This window comes from Dama dama, chromosome 33 (genome assembly GCF_033118175.1).
Source record: "Dama dama isolate Ldn47 chromosome 33, ASM3311817v1, whole genome shotgun sequence".
NCBI lineage: Eukaryota > Metazoa > Chordata > Mammalia > Artiodactyla > Cervidae > Dama > Dama dama.
In genome coordinates this window covers 57,583,349-57,605,642 of record NC_083713.1, presented here as the reverse complement: position 1 = coordinate 57,605,642, position 22,294 = coordinate 57,583,349, and the positions used below count along the sequence as shown (strand labels likewise).

Below are 22,294 nucleotides of genomic sequence, written 5' to 3'. Positions count from 1 at the left end.
CTTGACTTTCTATCCTATTCCATTCATCTATATTTCTGTTTCTGTGCCAGTGCTATACTGTTTATGCCAGTATCATACTACCATTACTGTAGCATTGTAGTGTAGTCTGAAGTCAGAGAGCCTGATTCCTCCAGCTTGGATTCTTCTTAATCATTTTTTTTTTTTTTTTTACTGTTAAGGATCTTTTGTGTTTCCATACAAATTGTAAATTTTTTGTTCTAATTCTGTGAAAAATGCCCTTGGTAATTGGATAGGGACTTCAGTGAATCTGCAGATTGCTTTGGGAGGTAGTCATTTTCATATTGATTCTTCCATTCCAAGATCCTGGTATATCTCTGAATCATCTTTGATTTTTTTCATCTTATAATTTTCCAAGAACAGGTATTTTGTGTCCCTATTGCTTTTCAGTCTTGTCCTGCATAGAGGTTTCTCAGGAGACAGATAAGGTACTCTAGTATTCCCATCTCTTTAAGTATATTTCAAATAGTCAAAGGCTTTAGCTTAGTCAATGAGCAGAAGTAGATCTTCTTCTGGAAGAAGAAGCTTTTTCTGTGATCCAGCAGATGTTGGAAATTTGATCTCTGGCTCTTCTGTCTTTTCTAAACCTAGCTTGTACCTCTGGAAGTTCTTGGTTCACAAAGATTTTGAGCATTATCTTGCTAGCATGTGAAATGAATACCATTGTATGGAAGACTGAACATTCTTTGGCATTGCCTTTCTTTGGAATTGGAATGAAAACTGACCTTTTCCAGTCCTGCGGCCATTGTTGACTATTTCAAATTTGTAGTCATAATGAGTATAGCATTTTAACAGAACCATCTTTTAGGATTTGAAATTCCAGCTCAACTGGAATTTCATCACCTACACTAGCTTTGTTCATAGTAATGCTTCCTAAGGCCCACTTGCTTGACTTACACTCCAAGATGTCTGGCTCTAGGTAAGTGACTACACCATCATGGTTATCTGGGTCATTAAGATCTTTTGGTACAGTTCTTCTGTGTATTCTTACCACATCTTCTTAAGCCCTTCTTCTGTCAGGTCCGTCCTGCTTCTGTTCTTTATTGTGCCCATCTTTGCATGAAATGTTCCCTTGGTATCTCTAATTTTCTTGAAGAGGTCTCTTGTCTTTCCCATCATATTGTTTTCCTCTATTTATTTTCATCTTTCACTTAAGAAGACTTTCTTATCTCTTCTTGCTGTTGTCTGGAACCCTGCATTCAGTCTTTGTCTCTTTCTTCTTCTCCTCTCATATATTTGTGAGGCCTGCTCAGACAACCACTTTACTTTCTTGGATTTCTTTCTCTTGTGTACTAGATCTAATCCTTGGAATCTGTTTGTCACTTCCATTGTATTATCCTAAAGGATTTGGTTTAGATCATACCTGAATGGCCTACTGGTTTTCTCTACTTTCTTTAAGACTGAATTTTGCAATAAGGAGCTGGCAATCTGAGCTACAGTCAGCTCCAGGTCTTGTTTTTGCTGACTGTATAGAGCTTCTTCAGCTTCAGCTGCAAGGAATATAATCAATCTGATTTCAGTATTGGCCATCTGGTGATGCCCATGTGAAGAGTCATCTCTTGTATTGTTGGAAGAGTGTTTTATATGATCAGTGTGCGCTCTTGGCATTACTCTTTTAGCCTCTGCCCTGCTTCATTTTGTACTCCAAGGCCAAACTTGCCTGTTTTCCCAAGTATCTCTTGACTATTTTTGCATTCCAGCCTCCTATGATGAAAAGGACATCTTTATTGGTGTTAGTTTTAAATGGTCTTGTAGGTCTATATAGAAAAATTCAGCTTCAGCTTCTTCATCGTTACTGGTTGAGGCATAGACTTGGACTACTGTGGTGTTGAATGGTTTGCCTTGGAAACAAACAAAGATCATTCTGTTGTTTTTGAGATTGCACCTCAGTACTGCATTTCAGACTCTTTTGTTGACTATGAGTCCTGTTCCATTGTTTCTAAGGGATTCTTGCCCCAGTAGTAGATATAATGGTCATCTGAATTAAATTTGCCCATCCATTTTAGTTCACTGATTTTTAAAATTTCTGTGTTCACTCTTGCCATCTCCTGCTTGACCATGTCCAATACCTTGATTCTTCCACCTAACATTCCAGGTTCCTATACAATATTATTCTTTATAGAATTGCACCTTATTTTTAGTACTAGACACATCCACAAGTGAATGATATTTCTACTTTAGCCCAGCCTCTTCATTGTTTCTGGAGCTGTTTCTCTACTCTTTCCAAGTAGCATATTGGACACCTTTTGATTTGGGAGGCTCCTCTTCTAGTTTCATATCTTTTTGCCTTTTCATTGTGTTCACGGAGTTCTCCAGGCAAGAATACTAAGTGGTTTGCCATTCCCTTCTCCAGTGGACTACATTTTGCCAGGCTCTTATTAGAAGGGACATGCCCTTCAACTGCTCCACATAGCCAGATGACATGCCCAGCGCCCCAGTTGTCCCACTGCTGATCATCATTGAGCGTGTAAGCCTTCACTATCTCCTTAGATAGGTTTATTTATATCAAAATAGGTTGATATTTTATTCATTTTGATGGGATAGTAAATGGATTATTTCCTTACTCTCTCTTTCTGATCTTTTGTTGTTAGTGTATAAAAATGACAGAAATTTATACATATTAATTTTGTGTCCTGCAGCTTTCCGGAATTCATTTATTAGCTCTAGTAGTTTTCTGGTAGGATTTTTAAGGTTTTCTATGTATATAATTTCATGTCATCTGGAAACAGTGATACTTTTACTTCTTTTCCAATTTTGATTCCATTTATTTCTTTTTCTGTTAGCATTCTCTGACACCTGTGGCTAGGACTTCCACAACTGTGTTAAATACAACTGGTGAGAATGGGATGTCCTCGTTCCTAATGTTAGAGGAAATGCTTTCTGCTTTTCACCCTCGAGTAAGATGTTAGCTGTGGGTTTGTTGTATATTGTTGTTGTTCATTCACTAAGTCATGTCTGACTCTTTGCGACCCCATGAACTGCGGCATACCAGGCTTCCCTGTCCTTCACTATCTTCCTCAGTTTGCTCAAACTCATGTCCACTGAGTCAGTGATGCCATCTAACCATTTCATCCTCTATCACTCCCTTCTCCTCTTGCCCTTGATCTTTCCCAGCATCAGTATCTTTTCCAATGAGTTGGCTCTTCACATCAGGTGGCCAAAGTATTGGAGCTTCAGCTTCTGCACCAGTCCTTCCAATGACTATTCAGGATTGATTTCCTTTAGGATTGACTGGTTTGATCTTGCTATCCAAGGGACTTTTAAGAGTCTTCTCTAGCACCACAGTTCAAAAGAACCAGTTATTTGGTTAAATAACTGGCTAAACCAGTCTTCTTTATGGTCCAACTCTCACATCCATACATGACTACTGGAAAAACCATAGCTTTGCCTATACTGTCCTTTGTTGGCAAAGTGACGTCTCTGCTCTTTAATTTGCTGTTAGGTTTGTCATCGGTATTGTTCCAAGGAGCAGGTGTCTTTTAATTTTGTGGCTCTAGTCACCATCCAAAGTGATTTTGGAGCCCAAGAAAATGAAATTTGCCACTCTTTCCACATTTTCCCCATCTGTCTGCCATTAAGTGATAGGGCCTTTATTTGTTTAACGTTGAATTTTAATCCAGCTTTTCCACTTTCCTCTTTGACCTTCATCAAGATGCTCTTTAGTTCCTGTCTGCTTTCTGCTATTAAAGTAGTATCCCCACCGGGCTCCTCCGTCCATGGGATTCTCCAGGCAAGAGTACTGGGGTGGGTTGCCATTTTCCTCTCCAGGGGATCTTCTGGAACCAGGGATCAAACCCAGCTCTCCTGCATTGCAGGCAGACACTTTAACCTCTGGGCCACCAGCGAAGCCCCTTTGATATGTATCACCTCTTGGTCTTGTGGCCTCTACTGCTCTTTGCTTCCTTGGTAAACTTGTAAAGTCTGGTCTCTTGATCTTTATCTAAAGAAGCTGCTGGTATATATACTCTTACAGAATTCAATAAAGCACCTTTGCTCCATCAAAAAATAAATAAATAAAGTACTATCACCTGCATATCCGAGGTTATTGATATTTCTCCCAGCAATCTTGATTCCAGCTTGTGCTCCATCCAGCCCAGCATTTCTCATGATGTATACTGTACATAAGTTAAATAACCAAGGTGACAATATACAGCCTTGAAGTACTCCTTTCCCAATTTTAAACCAGTCCATTGTTCCATGTCCAGTTCTAACGGTTGCAAACAGGTTGCTCACAGGCAGGTAATGTGATCTGGTATTCCCATCTCTTTAAGTATATGCCACAGTTTGTTGTGACCCACATAGTCAAAGGCTTTAGTGTAGTCAATGAAGCAAAAGTAGATGTAATTCTGGAATTTCCTTGCTTTTTCTGTGATCCAGCAGATGTTGGCAATGTGATTTCTGGTTTCTCTGCCCTTTCTAAACCTGGCTTGTACATCTGTAAGTTCTTGGTTCACATACAGTAAAACCTAGCTTTAAGGATTTTGAGCATAATCTTATTAGCATGTGAAATGAGTGCCATTGTACAGTAGTTTGAACATTCTTTGGCATTGCCCTTCTTTGGGATTGGAATGAAAACTGACTTTTTCCAGTCCTGTGGCCAATGTTGAGTTTTCCAAATTTGTTGGCATAAAGAGTGCAGCATTTTAATAGCATCATCTTTTAGGACTTGAAATAGCTCTGCTGGAATTCCATCACCTCCACTAGCTTTGTTCACAGTAATGCTTCCTAAAGTCCTCTTGACTTCACACTCCAGGATGTCTGGCTCTAGGTGAGTGACCACACCATCATGGTTATTGGGATCATTAAGAGCTTTTATGTGCAATTCTATGTATTCTTGCCATCTTTTCTTAACCTCTTCTGCTTCTGTTAGGGCCTTGCTGTTTTTGTCCTTTACTGTGTTTATATTTACATGAAATGTTCCCTTGGTATCTCCAATTTTCTTAGAGTACTCTAGTCATTCCCATTCTATTGTTTATTGGTAATTTTCTTTCTTTTGTGATATCTTTGTCTGGTTTTGGTAGCAAGGTGATGGTGGCCTTGTAGAATGAGCTTGGGAGTGTTCCTTTCTTTGCAAATCCTTGGAAGTTTGAGAAGAACAGATGTTAGTGCTTCTCTAAATACTTGATATAATTCACCTGTGAAGTCATCTGGTGCTGGATTTTTGTTTGTTGGAAACTTTTTTTTTTTTAATATATATATTTTTGACATGCCAGGTCTTAGTTGTGGCATGCAGGATCTAGTTCCCTGACCTGGGGTAGAACCAGATCCTCTGCATTGGGAGTTCAGAGTTTTGGCCACTGCACCAGCAGGGAAGTCCTTATTGACCATTTTTGAATCACAATTTCAATTTCATTACTTGTGATTGTTTTGTTCATATTTTCTATTCCTTCCTGATTCAATGTAGGAAGTTTGTACCTTTCTAGGAATTTGTCCATTTTTTCTAGGTTGCCCTTTTTATTGGTGTATTGTTATTTGTAGTATTCTCTCATGATCCTTTGTATTTCTGTGGTGTTTACTGTAATTTCCCCTTTTTCATTTTGAATTTTATTGATTTGAGTCATCTCCTTTTTTTCTTAATGAGTCTGCATACAGGTTTATCAATTTTACTTTCTCAAAAAACCAGCTTTTTGTTTCATTGATCTTTACTATTGTTTTCTTTGTCTATTTCACTTATTTCTTCTCTGATCTTTGTTTTCTTCTACTAAAATGGGGTTTTGTTTGTTCTTTCCATAGTTGTTTTAGGTGCAAAGTTATGTTGTTTGAGATTTTTGTTTGTTTGTTTCTTAAGGTAAGATTGCATTGCCATAAACTTCTCTCTTAGAACTGCTTTTACTGCATCGAATAGGTTTGTATCAACATGTTTTTGTTTTCATTTATCTCTAGGTATTTTTTGATTTCCTCTTTCTTCAGTGATACATTGATTTTTTTTAAATAAAATACTGTTTAACCTCCATGTGTTTATGTTTTCACAGTTTTTATTTTTCCTTTAAGTGACTTTTAATCTCATGGTATTAAGGTTGGAAAAGACATTTGATATGATTTCAACTTTCTTAAATTTATCGAGGATTCATTCGTGACCCAAGGAATAACCTATCCTGGAGAATTTGTGTGTGTGCATTTGAGAAGAAAGTATATTCTGCTTCTTTTGGATAGAATTCCATATAAATAAATATCAATTATGTTTAGTTGGTCTAATGTATCCTTGTTAGCTTTCTGTCTGGATGATCTGTCCTTTGATGATATGTTAAAGTCCCCCAATATTACTGTGTTAACTGTTGATTCCTCATTTTATGGATGTTAACATTTGCCTTATATACTGAGTTTGTCCTCTGTTGGAGATATATAAATATATATTCTTCTAGGAGTGATCCTTTGATCATTATGTAGTATCCTTCACTGTCTCCTGTCACATTTTTTATTTTAAAGTGTGTTTTGTCTGATATGAGTATTACTACTCCAGCTTTCTTTTGATTTTCCTTTGCATGGACTATCTTTTTCCAACTCCTAACTTTCAGTTTGTATGTATCTCTAGGTCTGAAGCAGGGCTCTTGTAGACAGCATATGTACAAGTCTTGTTTTTGTATTCCTTCAGCCAGTCCATGTTTTTTGGTTGGAGCATTTAACCAATTTTCATTTAAAATAATTATTGATATGTATATTACTGTTACCATTTTCTTATTTATTTGTGGTTTGTTTTTCTAAGTCTTTTTGCTTCTCTTCCTCTTTTGTTCTCTACTCGTGTTTTCTGCCTAAATTTCTGTAGCTTTTTTTTGTAAAGCTGATTTGATGGTGCTGAATTCTCTTAATTTTTGCTTGTCTGTAAAGCTTTGGATTTCTCCTTTGAATCTGAATCAGATCCTTGCTTGAGTAATCTTGGTTGTAAGTTTTTTCATTTTCATCCCTTTAAGTATATCATGCCACTCCCTTCTGGCCTGCAGAGTTTCTGCTGAAAAATGAGCTACTAATCTAGTGGGGATTTACTTGTATGTTATTTGTTGCTTTTCCCTTGCTGCTTTTAATATTTTTTTTTCCTTTTTATTTAATTTTTTTTAGTTTGATTAGTATATTTCTTGCCATGTTCCTCCTTGGGTTTATCCTGTATGGGACTCTCTGTGCTTCCTGGACTTGAGTGACTATTTTCTTTCCCATGTTAAGAAAGTTTTCAACTATAATCTCTTTAAATATTTTCTCCGGTCTTTTTTCTTCTTCTGGGACTCCTATAATTTGAATGTTGGTGCATTTCACATTGTCCCAGAGGTCTTTAAGACTTTCCTCATTTCTTTCCTTTCTTTTTTGTGTTCTGCAACAGTGATTCCTTTCCCCCAACCCCCACTCCACATTCCATGCTCCAGCTCACTTATCCATTTTTTTTTTTTTTTTGGCTTGGTTATTCTGCTATCAATTTCTTCTAGAGTATTTTTCATGTATTGTATTGTTCATCTCTGTCTGTTCTTTAGTTCTTCTAGGTCTTCATTAAACATCTTTAGCATCTTCTCAGTACATGCCTCCGTTCTTTTTCTGAGATTTTAGATCACCTTCACTATCATCATTCTGAAGTCACCTTTAGGTAGAGTGTCTGTCTCTCCTTCATTTAGTTGTTCTTTTATTACATTGCTCCTTCATCTTCAGGAGATTTATTATCTGTTGTTTCATTTTTTTTTTTTTTTTTTTTTTCCCCTAACTTTGTGTTTGCAGTCCCCTTTCTGCAAGCATCAGGATTATAGCTCCTCTTGCTCTGGTGTCTGCCTCCTGGTGGTCGAAGTAGATATTGAGTGGGGCATCCCCTTTGCTCTGTGGTTGTCAATGCCCTGTCAGCAGCATGGAGTGCTTCTTAGTTGTTGAAGTAGAGGCCCCCAGTTCTGTTTCTTAGCCGTATTTCTGATCTGTGGTGCACAGTAGGTGGCAGTGGAGCACTCCCACTAGGGGAAAAGTCTCTGAGTAGTCCTCCTTGGGGGCTTTTCACTTGTGAGTGTGCTCTGTTGTGTCCCCTTTTGCCCATTGTGCAAGCTCACAAAGTACACCCACCTTAACTGTGGGTATGCCAGCAAATGGCCCGGTTACTCTCAGGTGTTTTCACCAGGCCACCGGCAGAGATCTGTCGACCTCAGGTCCCAGGACTGCAATAGTCAAGCTATGGAGGAAGCTCAGACTCTCGCCTGGCCCAACCCTCACATGTACATACACACAAATCCCAGGACTGCTAAAGCCAGACCTGTTTCAGGGCAGGAGAGCTTGTCTGTTTGGATGTCCTGTAGGCTTTGAATTTAGGAAGCCATCAGCAGAGGTGGAACTCCACGGTTTGTTTGAAGTCTATTTTGTCTGATATGACAACTGCTACTCCAACTTTCTTTTGATTTCCATTTGCATGGCATATTTTTTCCATCCCCTCACTTTTATGTGTCCCTAGATTTTAAAGTGCATCTCTTGTAGATAGCATATATGTGGGTATTATTCTTTTGTATCCATTCTGTCAGTCTATGTCTTTTGGTTGAAGCATTAAATCAATTTACATTTAAGGTATTATATGTATGCTCTTAATGCCATTTTATTGTTTTAGATTTGTTTTTGTAGATTTTTTTTCTTGCCTTTCTCTTTTGCTCTCTTGTGATTTAATGACTATCTTTAAATAGTCTTTAATGACTATCTTTAATTTTGTGTTTGTATTTCTTTAATTTCAGTGTGTACCTCTATCATAGATATTTCTTTTGCAGTTACCATCTTTTGAGGTTTTGATAAAGAAGTCTGCATGTATACATGATTGTCTTAAGTTGTAGATCTCTTAATTTCAAATGCATTTCAAATATCCTGCTTTCATACTCTTCTTATACGATTACTGGCCTTGATATCATATTTGTATGTAGATGATATTCTACCTTTACTATATGTTTGCCTTTTCTGGTGAGCTTTCCCATTTCTTAATTTCCTCATTTCAACTTGTAGCATTTTCTTTTGTGCTTAGCCTTGTGCTTAGCCTTGTGCTTTCCTTTAGCCTTTGTTGTAAAGATGATGTGGTGATGCTAAATTCTTTTAGCCTTTGATTACTCTGTCAAATCTAAATGAGATTTGCTGCAGGATAGAATGTTATTGGTTATAGGTTTTTATCTTTCATCTCTTTAAATATATCATGCCACTCCCTTTTGGTATGCAGAATTTCTGCTGAAAAATCACGTGACAACCTTATGTGAATTCCCTTGTATGTTATGTGTTGCTTTTCCCTTGTTGTTTTTAATATTTATCCTCTGCATTTAATTTTTGTGAATTTGATTAATACTTTTCTTGGGGTGGTCTTCCTTGGGTGACTACTTCCAATGTTAGGAAAGTTTTCAGCTATTATTTCTTCAAATATTTTCTCAGATTCTTTCTTTCCTATTTTGGGGCTCCTATAATGCAAATATTAATGAGTTTGAAATTGTCCCAGAGGCCTCTTAAGCTGTCCTCACTTTTATCATTCTTTTTTCTTTATTCTGTTTCATGGTAGTGATTCCCACCTTGTCTCCCAGCTCACTGATTTGTTCTTCTGCCTCATTTATTCTGCTACTGATTCATTATATTGTATTTTTTATTTCCATTATTTTATTCTTCGAATCTGGTTGTTCTTTATATTTTATAATGCTTTGCTAAAAACTTCTCACTCTGTGTATTCATTCTTTTCCTGAGTTCTTGGATCATCTTTACACTCATTACTTGAACATCTTCTCAGGTATATCAGCTATCTCTATTTCACTTAGTTCTTCCTGTGTTTTATCCTGTTCTTTCATCTGGAACATATTCTTTTTCCATCACATTTTGTTTAAATTTATATTTGTATTTTTATGTATGTGGTTGGTTATTTCTCAACCTTGAAGAAAGCTGATATCCCTGTAGGGGATATCTTATGCGTCCCAGCAGTACACTACCCTTCATCATTCAAGGGCCAAGGACCAGCTATTTTCAGAGTAGTTTCTGATCTGTGTTTGTGGACTCAGCTTGGCAGGCTATAGGATTGTAGGTTTCTAGCTTCTGGTGACTGTTGCCTGGTTGATGAGGCTGGTCTAGAGGCTTGTGCATGCTTCCTGGTGGGAAGGGCTGGTCACTGCCCACTGGTGTTTGGTATTGTCCCTCTGGTGGGCAGGGATGTGTCAAGTGTCTAGAGGTTGCTGTTCAAGAAGTCTTTTAAAGTAGCCTGTCTTGTGATGGATGGGGCTGTGTTCTCACCCTGTTGGTGGTTCGTTGTGAGGCATACCAGCACTGGAACTCACAAGCTGTTGGGTGGGACCAGGTCTTGGAAAGAAAGACCCAAGATATCTGCCTTCAGCAATAGTTTATATTGTTCAGTCACTAAGTCATATATGACTCTGTGACCAAAGGACTGCAGCATGACATGTTTCCTTATGCTTCACCATCTCTTGGAGTTTGCTGAAACTCTTGTCCATTTAGTCAGTGATACTCTCCAACCATCTCATCCTCTGTTGCCCTCTTCTCCTCCTGACCTCAGTCTTTCCCAGCACTATGGCCTTTTCCAATGAGTCAGCTTTTCACATCAGGTAGCCAAAGTATTGGAGCTTCGTCATCAGTCCTTCCAATGAATATTCAGCATTGATTTCTTTAGGATTGACTGTTTTGATCTCTTTGCCATCCAGCAACAAAATTAAATGCATCAATTCTTCAGCCCTCAGCCTTCTTTATGATAGAGCTCTCACATCCATACATGACTACTGGAAAAAACCATAGCTTCGACTAGATGGAACTTTGTTGGCAAAGAGATGTCTCTGTTTTTGAGTACAGCGTCTAGGTTTGTCATAGCTTTTCTTCTAAGGGGCATATGTCTTTTAATTTCATGGCTGCAGTCACCATCTGCAGTGATTTTGGAGTCCAAGAAAATAAAGTCTGCTACTGTTTTCATTTTATCCCCATCTATTTGCCATGAAGTGATGGGACTGGATGCCATGATCTTAGTTATTTGAATGCTGAGTTTTAAGTTAGCTTTTTCACTCTCCACTTTCACCCTCATGAAGAGACTCTTTAGTTCCTCTTCACTTTCTGTCATTAGAGTGGTGTTATCCGCATATCTAAGGTTGTTGATATTTCTTCCAGCAATCTTGAGTCCAGCTTGTGAGTCATGTAGCCTGGCATCTTACATAGTGTACTCTGCATAGAAATTAAATAAACAGGGTGATAATATACAGCATTGACATACACCTTTCCCAATTTGGAACAAGTTCACTGTTTCATGTCCAGTTCTAACTTTGCTTCTTGACCTGCATACAGGTTTCTCAGAAGACAGGTAAGGGGTTCTGTTATTCTCATCTCTAAGAATTTTTTCTGATGTGAAGAACTGAGTCATTTGAAAAGACCCTGGTGCTGGGAAAGATTGAGGGCAGAAGGAGAAGGGGATGATAGAGGTGGCATGACCAACTCAATGGGCATGAGTTTGGGTGAACTCCAGGAGTTGGTGATGGACAGGGAGGCCTGGCATGCTGCAATCCATGGGGTCACAAAGAGTTGGACATGACTGAGTGGCTGAATTGAACTGAAGAATTTTCCATAGATTTTTGTGATTCGTACAGTCAAAGGTTTTAATGTAGTCAATGAAAAAGATGTTCAACTGGAATTTTGCTGCTTTTTCTGTGATCCAGTGGATGTCGACAATTTGATATCTGGTTCCTCTGCCTTGTCTAAATGTACCTTGTACCTCTAGAATTTCTTGGTTCATATACTGCTAAAGGCTAGCTTGAAGGATTTTGAGCATTACCTTGCTATCATGTGAAATGAGGGCAATTTTACAGTTGCTTGTACATTCTTTGGCATTGCCTTTCTTTGGGACTGAAATGAAAACTGACCTTTTCCAGTCCTGTGGCCACTGCTGAGTTTTCCAAGTTTGCTGGCATATTGAGTGCAGCACTTAATAGCATCATCTTTTAGGATTTGAAATAGCTCAGCTGAAATTCCATCACCTCCACTTTGTTCATAGTGATGCTTTTTAAAGCCCACTTGACTTCACATTCCAGGATGTCTGACTCTAGGTGAGCGACCACACCACTGTGGTTATCTGGGACATTGAGACATTTTTTGTGCAGTTCTTCTGTGTACCCTTGCCAACTCTTCTTAATCTCTTCTGCTTCTGTAAGGTCCTTGCCATTTCTGTCCTTTATTGTGCCTGTCTTTGGCATAGAATTCACATATGTCCTTGCTATGTCTGCCAACAACTTTTACAACCACAAAGATTTTGAATCTTATTAAACTTATACTTTGGGGCACATTCCCATAGTTATGGAAATTAAATTTTACCATCATGAAAATTACTTTTCTCCCTTTATTTAAAGTCATCATTTATGTTCACTAATATTTTATAATTTTCTCCACAGAAAACTTGTTCATTCTTTGTTTTATTCCTAGTTTTAGAGTCTTCCTTAATTATATATCTTGATTGTTTATTGAATGTAGGGAAACCACTTGACCTTACTTTAAGCAATTTTTTTTTTTTTTTTTTTTAACTGCTCTGGTTGGCTAAAACAAACCATCAGAATGAATCCTATAGAAAAAAAAAAAGATATTATTGTGTAATACTGAAACATATACCAAGTCATAATGTAAAACACAAATTTTAATTCTCAGTGTGGATTATGGTCAGGTTTGAGGACATAATTTTTATGATTTTTTGATTTGCTTCTCAGTGAGCATATGTAGATGTACTGTTACTGATTTCATGTCTGAAAAAAAAAAAATCTGTGTTTCCCTTCATTTTGAGTATCAGTGTAATCAATTATAGGATCATATATTTCCTTAGTGGTGTGAACATATTTCTAATGTTGATTAGAAGTCTGTTTAAATTCAATTGTTGTTCCTCTGTAAATAGTCTCTCTACTCCTTCTTGTAGTACTTTAAGGTACCCCCCCTTTTTTTTTTTTGATTCTCTGAAGTTTTACTATCGCTGACTTAATTATATTATTATTTTCAGTGCTCAGAGGGAATATTCAATCTAAGGACCCATTTATTTCTTCTACTCTAATAAACTCCACCATTGTTTCTTGGAATGTTACCTTTCTGACCTTCCTTCTCTTCTTTCTCATTTGTTAACCTATACTACCTAACAACTTACCTTCCACGTTTTACAACTGCTCTTAGTTATTTTTATTCTTACTTGTTTATTAATTCTTCAGTAATTATCATCCTATTTGTTCATTCTCACTTTGACTAGTCCAACATAAACTGTATTATATCATCTAAGATATCTTTTTAAATTTTTATTATACTGACCATATTTTTCATTTCTAAGATTTTTAGTTGTTTTCATTCATTTTAATTGTTATTTTTCTTGTATAACTTTAGTTTCACCATCACTTTTTATGGACATGTATTCCTTTTCCTCTGATGAACTCCTCAATACTATAAAAGTCTGCTTCTAATTGTTCTATTATTTGTTTTCATTCATCTGCTGATTGGTGTCCTTTTTTCTAGCTGTCTTCTTTAAAATTAATCTATTGTGGAATTTGAATTTGCAGACTCTCCTTAAGTAAACTAGTTATTTTTTAACCTCTCTTCCTACACTCATTCCTTTTAGTTTGTTGGTTCAGTTGCCTTCACTTGGCCTCTGGGCCTTAAGCTGCAGCTCTTTTCTTACATAATTCACTTGGATTTTTGCTCTACAGGGCATATGAGAACTTGAAAGGCAGTTAACCTACAAAAAGAATGATGTTAGTGTTGGTCGCAGGATTGTTTCTGTATTCTCTAAGCCTCTAGGATAACAACTTCACACAGGACAGTGGTCCATGAAGGAGACAGCACGGTTTTACTGCAGCCTTATTTTCCTATGTGGCAGCCTCACCCCAGACCCTGGTTTAAGTAGGCTCTAAACTTACTCCTATTCCTCTATAGGATCCATATTTGGGGGCTCAAATGTCTGATGCTTCAATCATTCTAACTGGTTTGTATTTCAGTTCTGTTTATTAGTCAAGGAAAAACTTGTTTTTGAAATTATCTAATTTTTATTATAAGTTATCAATCATGCTATGTTTTAAAGTCAGAGATAGTCTTAGTGTTTTAATTTTTAATATCATGTTGACCATGATAGTAGTAGTAGTGGTCAGATAGTAGTAGCAGATAGTAGTAGTCCAGTAGTCTGGACTCTTCACATATGAAAAGTAAACTATGACACTTTCCTTTACCTATAACTTTGAAGTCCAAGAGGTTAAAAACCAGACCTTCTCATCTTTAGTTGCCCATACCTAACAATCTGTGTCACACTTTAAGCAGGTAATACACACAGTTAATTTGGTGGCTCTTTCTATACTACCTTTTATACCTCAGAGTAAAAAATTCATTCTATATGAATTGAAAAGATAAAGGAGAGCCTTCATTCTATTCTTTCCCTGTATTCAGATATATAAAGGATATAAACCTAAATCTGATATGTAAAAGTATTTAGAGCTCTCTTTAAATACTTAGTGAATTTATTTTTTTGGTAAAAGATGCAACAAAATGAAATGTGTTATTCCAGATTAGTCAAAATAGGATACCAATGAGGTAGGAAGAGTCAGTTCATCTCAGACACACCAAAAATACAACTACATGTGGAACAACTATATCTGAGAATGACCTGAACACCAGTGGAATAGATTTTCTACAGCTATGGGTATAAAGAAAAGGCTCCATCAAGACAAGAAAAAAGAGAAAGACAGTAATCTAATCAGAACCTGCACAACTAATGTGGGGACACACAAGCAGGAGGAATATCATGGTTCCAAAGGCCCTAAGTGTCACATCAGGCTCCCCAGCCCCAGGAACTTGCACTGGAAAGAAGAACTCTCATAACATCTGACTTTAAATATCAGTGAGGCTTATGTCCAAGAGAACTGGAGGGTTATGGGAAACCAAGACTTGGCTTGCAAAGAGGTTGTGCACGCATTCACTCATTCTGAGTTCCAGTGCAGAAGCAGTAGCTTGACAAGTACCTAGGTCATACCCTAAGGAGATATGTTGACTGATTTTGGAGCATGTGCCACAGTAACAGGAATCTTTCAGAAATTTTGCCAGGTACAGAAGTGCTGAAAGGCACCATGTTTTTCAACTCTCTTTCTACCCACCTGACCCATTTCTGTCATTCTCCATCAGCTCAGCTATACGACGCACCTGGCCCTAGTGTTCCCAAGTACCAGCCCTACCCAACTTATTCAACTTGGCCAGTGGCGCTGTCTCTCTCCCAAGCCTGGAAAGCTGCTTTGGCTGACAGTGGTGTTCCTCTATAGCAGCTCCACCTATCAGATTGCCCACAACAGTTGGAGTCAGAGGTTATAGCCAGCTGGCCTGGGGGCCAACACCGTCCCCACTGCACCTTCAGCAGTTACACCCCAAAGACAACTGGAAAGCACACACTGCTTGACCACCTGATTCTGATAAGCACAGGGGATTGTGTCTCTGGGCCCAACAAGAAACCTTGTACATAAGTCCACTCTTTCAAGAGTAGGAGACATAGCTAATTTATACTAAAAACCTAGAAACAAACACAGTTAGGCACAAAAAGGAGACAAACTTCAAATGAAAGTACAAATCAAAACCTCAGAAAAGAATCCAAATAAAACAGAGATAAACAATTTACCTGATAGGAAACTAAAAAAAAAAAAAAAAAGTTACACAGGCTCACCAATCTTGAGAGACAAATGGATGAACTCAGCACTTCCACAAAGAGAAAAATGTTTTTAAGTGAACCAATCTGAACCAAAGGATACATTAACTGAAATAAAAAATACAAAGAGGGGAGTCAATAGAAGATTAGAGGATGCAGAAAGGGCTCACAATCTGAAAGGCAGATTAGTGGAATTACCCAATTGGGAAAGCAAAAGAACAGATAGTTATGTTTTTTACAAATGAATATAGTTTAAGAGATCTCTGAAACAATACCATGCAATACTATGATTTGTATTATAGCGGTTCAAGAAGGATAAAGAGAAAGGGATAGAAAAACTGTTTGAAGAAATAATGGTTGAAAACTTCCATAACCTGGAAAAGGAAACAGCTAGCCAAGTTCAGGAAACACAGAGCATATCAGACAAGGTAAACCCAAAAAGACCCACACCAAGACATTCTATAATTTAAATGTCAAAAGTTAAAGAGAGAATCTTAAAATCAGCAAGAGATAAATAAGTTAGGAAACCCACAAAGACTATCTATCTAATGACTTTACAGCAGAAACTTCACAGGCCAGAAGGAACTTGCTTGATATACAAAGTGCTGGGGGGTGGGGGAAAAAACAACAAAAAAAAGCTTTTGATAAGAATACTCAAGAATACTCTAGTGGTTATTCATAATTAAAGGAGAGATACAGTTTCCCAGACAAGCAAAAACTAAAAAAAGAGTTCATCACCACTCAGCTGACCTTATAAGAAATATTAAAGGGGCATCATTAAATAGAAAAGAAAAAGGACATAATGAAAAATAAGAAAAATACTGGAAAAAATCCTACTGGTAAACCCCAAACATGTAGTAAAGGTAGTGAATCAACTACCTATAAAGCTAGTATGAGGATTAAAAGACAAAAGTAGCAAAAATTTTTACATCTAAAATAGAAAAGCAACACACAAATTATAGAAGAGGGGCAGTAACAATGTAATACTTTTAGAATGTACTCAAATTTGTGCAACCATCAGCTTTAAACATATATGTAGGTTGTTACATATGAACCACATGCAAAAAACTGATAATACATAGATAAAAAATACAGAAAAAAATACAAACATAACACGAAAGAAAGTCAACAGATCACAAAAAGAGAACAAGAAGAAAGGAACAAAATAATCACAAAACAACCAGAAAATGATTAACAAAAGAGCACTATGTACATAGTTGTCAAAAATTGCTTTAAATGAACAAAAGACTCCAATTAAAAGTGTTGCTGAATGCCTACTAGAGAATCATATCATCTGAAAATGCACAAAGTGAAGGGATAGCAAAGTATATGCTATGCAAATGGAAACAAACAGAAGGTGGGGTAGCAATATACTTTTAAACAAAGACTTTATCAAGGGAAAAAGGAGGGCATCACATAATGAAAAAGGGAGATGAGTCAACCAAGAGGCTATAACATTTGTAAATATCTATGCACCCAACATAGCAGCACCTAAATACATAAAGCAAATAATACATAAAGAAAAAAATAAAAAGAAAAAACAGTAATACAGTAAGAGGAGGAAACTTTAACATAGCTACTTGCATCATTGAATAGATCAGCCAGACAGAAAAATGATGAGGAAACATTGGCTTAAATAACATATTAGACCAGATCAATTTAACTAGAGAACATTTCATCCTAAAACAGCAAAATACGCATTCCTTTCAAGTGCACATGGAATATTCTCAAGGATAGATCACATGTTAGGCCACAAAACAAGTCTCAATAAATGAAGATTGAATTCCTATCAAGCATTGTTTTCTGACTGCAGTGTTATGAAACTGGAAATCATTTACAAGAAGAAAACTGCAAAAAATATACAAACATGTGGAAGCCAAACAACATGCTTCTTAATCAGTGGATCACTGAAGAAATTTAAGAGAAAATAGAAAAATATCTTGAGACAAATGAAAGTAAAAGCACAACAGTCCTAATTTTCAGGACAGAGCAAAAACAATTCTAAGAGGGAAGTTTATAGTAATATAGGTCTATGCCAAGAACCAAGAAAAATCTCAGTCTAGCCTTACAACTAACAACACAGAAATACAAAGGATAATAAGATTACTACAAAACATTATACACCAACAAATTGAACAACCTAGAAGAAATAGATAAATTCCTATCGATAAACAATCTTCCAAGACTTAAATTAGGAAGAAATAGAAAATTTTAATAGACCAATTGATAGTAATGAAGTTGACCCAGTTTTAAAAAAAAAAAAAAGCATTTTTTTTTTTTTTGCATCTGTCTCCTCAGGCAAGGGCAATAAAGGTGAAAATAATTGTGACTATATCAAACTAATAAGCTTTTTTACAGTGAAGGAAACTATCAACAAAATAAAAAGAAAACAACTGAACAGGAGTACATATATACTTTGATTAAGCTGTTTTCAATTTCAGTTACCACTATATAAATGGGATCTGTAACACAGCAACAAACTCCTATGGCATCTCTTAAATATTATCAAACATAACATAACCAGAGTTATCTTCATAAAACAGAAATCCTATTATATGCGTGCCTTAAAGCTTTCCATTGTTTTCCCTTTATCTACTAAAAAAAAATTGAAACTCCTTGTCTTAAATATTAGTATATCAGTGATCACTGTACCATTTTCACAATAACTAAAGGTAGAAGTAACTCAAGTATCCATAAACAGATAAATGGATAAATAAAATAAGTTATATACATACACAGAGAAGGCAATGGCAACCCACTCCAGTACTCTTGCCTGGAAAATCCCATGGATGGAGAGGCCTGGTAGGCTGCAGTCTATGGGGTCACTAGGAGTTGGACATGATTGAGCAACTTCACTTTCACTTTTCACTTTCATGCATTGGAGAAGGAAATGGCACCCCACTCCAGTGTTCTTGCCTGGGGAATCCCAGGGGCGGGGGAGCCTGGTGGGCTGCCGTCTTTGGGGTCACACAGAGTCGGACATGATTGAAGTGACTTAGCAGCAGCAGCATATACATACAAGAGAACATAGTTTAGCCATAATGAGGCAGATCAACTTCTGATACCTACAACATGAATTAACCTTCAAAATATTATTCTAAGTGAGTTACAACACACAATAAAACAAATATTGTAAGACTCCATTTATATGAAATATATACAATATCCAAATTTATAGAGAAAAAAATAGATGAAAGCTTACCAGAGAATACAAGGAGGAGGAATGGGGAATAATTGCTTCAATGAGGTTGGTCTTTAAAGAGAAAGAAATGTTTTGGAGATGCGTAGTGGTGAGGGTTGCACAATACTATGAATGTAATTGACATCACTGAATTGTTCAATTAAAAATAGTTGAAATGGCAAATGTTATGTTTCACGTATTTTTATCTAATTTTAAAAATTTATAATGGAATATATCAAAAACTATTGAATGGTACACTTTTAATTACATTTCAATAAAAATTTTAATACATTTTTCTTGACAAACCAAATCCTTCAATATTGGACTACTTTCTAGGACACTAGCCTCATCTCACACCATTCATGCCATACAACCCATATTCTAATGATAGCAAATGATGTGTCAGTCCTTGTCTACTCTTTGCTTTTTCATATTTTTACACTTCAAATTTTCTGAGCCTTTAGTCTAGAAGAGTAGTTTGCAATCATTTTTGTTCTGAGGACTTTTGTACTCTTAAAAAATATTGAAGACTCCAGGAAAAATTTTGTGTATGTGAGGTATTATCTATTACCTTGTTAGAAATTTAAACTGAAAAATGTTTTAATATGTATGCTGCGATTTATGGGGTCACAAAGAGTTGGACACGACTGAGCGACTGAACTGAACTGAACTGAATATATTTTTAAAAACAAAAATGATAGCATACTAATATAAATACCATCATCTATGAAAATAGCTGCATTTTTAAATGAGAAAAAGCATTGTTTTATCATTTTATCAATGTGCTTAATGACTGGATTACTAGAATACAGCTGAACTCTCACATCTACTTCATCAAATTTGTTATGTTATTTTAGTTGAAATTTATGAAGACAATCCAGCTTCACACAGCTAAGAAGTTTGAAAAAGGAAGGAGGGTTATAATAGCCTTTCAGATAATTCTGAATATGCTTTTATACTACAGCACATGAAAACTGATAGTTACTTAAAGGTTAGATTCAATGTAGAATCAGAAACCATAGTGATGAATGTTTCATACTTTATTACATTAAATTCATTGGTCTATCTTACACTCTGAATGGATCATTTACCCAGGCATGATTTTATGTCATTAGGAAAATGTTTGTTCCCTGAGTTATGCATATCTTCCAAATGTTGACAATTTCAGTATGCAACAACCCCCCAGATCACTAGTAATATCACTACTCATCTCATCAGAAAAGCCTTTAAGTATTGGGAAACTATCAAGCTTACTATAGTAGATACAATTCTTTCAAAAATTTAATTTTTACTTGAAAGCTTGATTTTTATTTGCAACAAATAATGTAGGTCATTTTCCTTGGAAACATAGACTCATTGCATTCAGTCTGCCACACAACCAGGTTTGAATAATCATAGTTTGTCTGTTCCTCATTCAAGTAAAAAATAGTGTTAATTAAAAGAACCATGGACTTACATAAGACAGAAATACACAGTTTCCTTTAGCAGCCATTGGACTTAAGAATGCCATAGAAGTTCCGTATTTGTATTTTATCACAGCATATAATAAAGAGGTGTAATCTGAAGGATTAGGAAGGATTAAGATTTAATAAAATTATTTTTTTACCTTTTCTTCAAGGACATTCTTAAATTAAACTGGCTTTTTTTTTTTTTTTTTTTTCCCCCTGCTATTAAGTGGCAGTGAAAAATACAATGACTACTAGTACTGTTTGGTGCTGCTGTCTTGATTAATGCTAAGGTATCAGCAGTTTAGCCATAATGGTTTTTCCACCATTGGTGCAATTTTTAACACTGTAAAAAAAAGGCAAATATCTAGTATTATTATGAACATACTTTTGATCACTTAGATTCCTTGACTCAGTTCAATGGTATCCTCTGCCCTTTCCCAGACAGATTATTTATTCTCTGGACCTTTAGTATCCTAGAGATTCTATTAAATTTCAATAGAAATTTAAATTTTTAAATTTCAATAGCTTGTTTACTTATAGTTTTCTCCTTAAGCTGTGGCTTTTATGTTTATACTCAAACTGTCTGACAAGGAATCTGGAGCACAGAAAATGAAAAAGTTAATAGATTACATGTGCAACATGAGCACATTCAACTCTGAATTGTATTAGTCTAAGAAAATGGAGGGAGGGCCAAAGAGAATTATAATATAAACTTCATAGAGATATAACTAAAGAATCAGCAACTCTCAAATGTCTGAACTCTATGATCAGTATATTTATAGTTGTATCTTCATATTTACACACATACTAAAAAGCAAAATAGCATGAATATACAGTGCTATTTGTATATTTGTGCTAGAATATACAAATTGTTATTAAAACTATCAATAAGTATGATACCCTACAGAATAAAGAAATAATATTTTGTATTTGTATATACTTGAAAGTACACACTTGAACTGACTTGGAAAGGCTGAGTCAGATTTGAATAGACCCAAAAGGATTTTGAGGATATTAAGTGTTGAAAGAACAAAATAAACTATAGCAGGCCCAGCATGGGATGGTAATGTATAATAGAGTTTGACATAAAGTATCCATTTTTCACATGAATAAAATATATGAGTAGATACTGGATCTCTCTAGTTATCTAGTTTTCTCTCTAGTTAATATATATTTATATTAACATAAGTTGACTCTTTTATATATTAGCTATATGATAGTAAATATTATAAAATCATTGTTGTCAAAAGTGAGGGAAAATGAGTCTTTTCATAAACAGTTGATGAAAATATAAATTAATATAGTCTTCTTGAAAAGAAATTTGACCAATTATAAAAAGTAAACACACTGATTTTGCAGTTCTATTTCTAGGATTCTATACAAAAGCAATATTCACATGTGTGAAAAAACATTTATGTGCGCAGATGTTCATTGTGACATTCACTGTAGGTAGTGATAAGACACCAAAACAACCTAAATGATTGTCAATAAGAAAATGGTTAAATAAATTAGTTTACCCTTAGTACAGGAGAGATGGGCTTCCCAGGAGGTGTTAGTGGTAAAGAACCTGCCTGCCAATGTAGGAGACATAAGAGACTAGGGTTCAATTCCTAGGTAGGGAAGACCCCCTGGTCGAGGGCATGGCAACCCATTCCAGTGTTATTGCCTGGGAAATCTCACAGAGGAGCTTGGTGGGCTCTAGTCCACAGAGTGGCAAAGAGCTGGGCACACTGAAGCGACTTGGCACACAGATACAGGATAGATACAGGCTTTCAGAATAATGAGATAGAGCCTTATATACTTAAATGAAAGCTTTTAAAGATATGTTCTAAGTGAAAAAAAAGCAGGTGAATATTGCATACAGATCATTCCATTTTTATAATTACAAATGAAACACATACCTATAGAAAATTCTGGAGGCATGACAGCTGTCACAAGTAAGTAAATGGAATTGATGTTGCAGTGATGAGGCAAAAACTTCATTTAAAATCCATATTACTTGAACATTTTACAATAAATTTATGTATCATTTCGAAATTTAAAAAG

General features: G+C 36.0%; 1 protein-coding gene across 1 annotated transcript in view; it reads right to left on the bottom strand.

Moving 5' to 3' along the window:
• Window positions 1-22,294, bottom strand: part of LRP1B (LDL receptor related protein 1B) — a 1,867,078-nt gene that overhangs the window by 530,430 nt on the left and 1,314,354 nt on the right. The gene's annotated exons all lie outside the window — the stretch shown is intronic.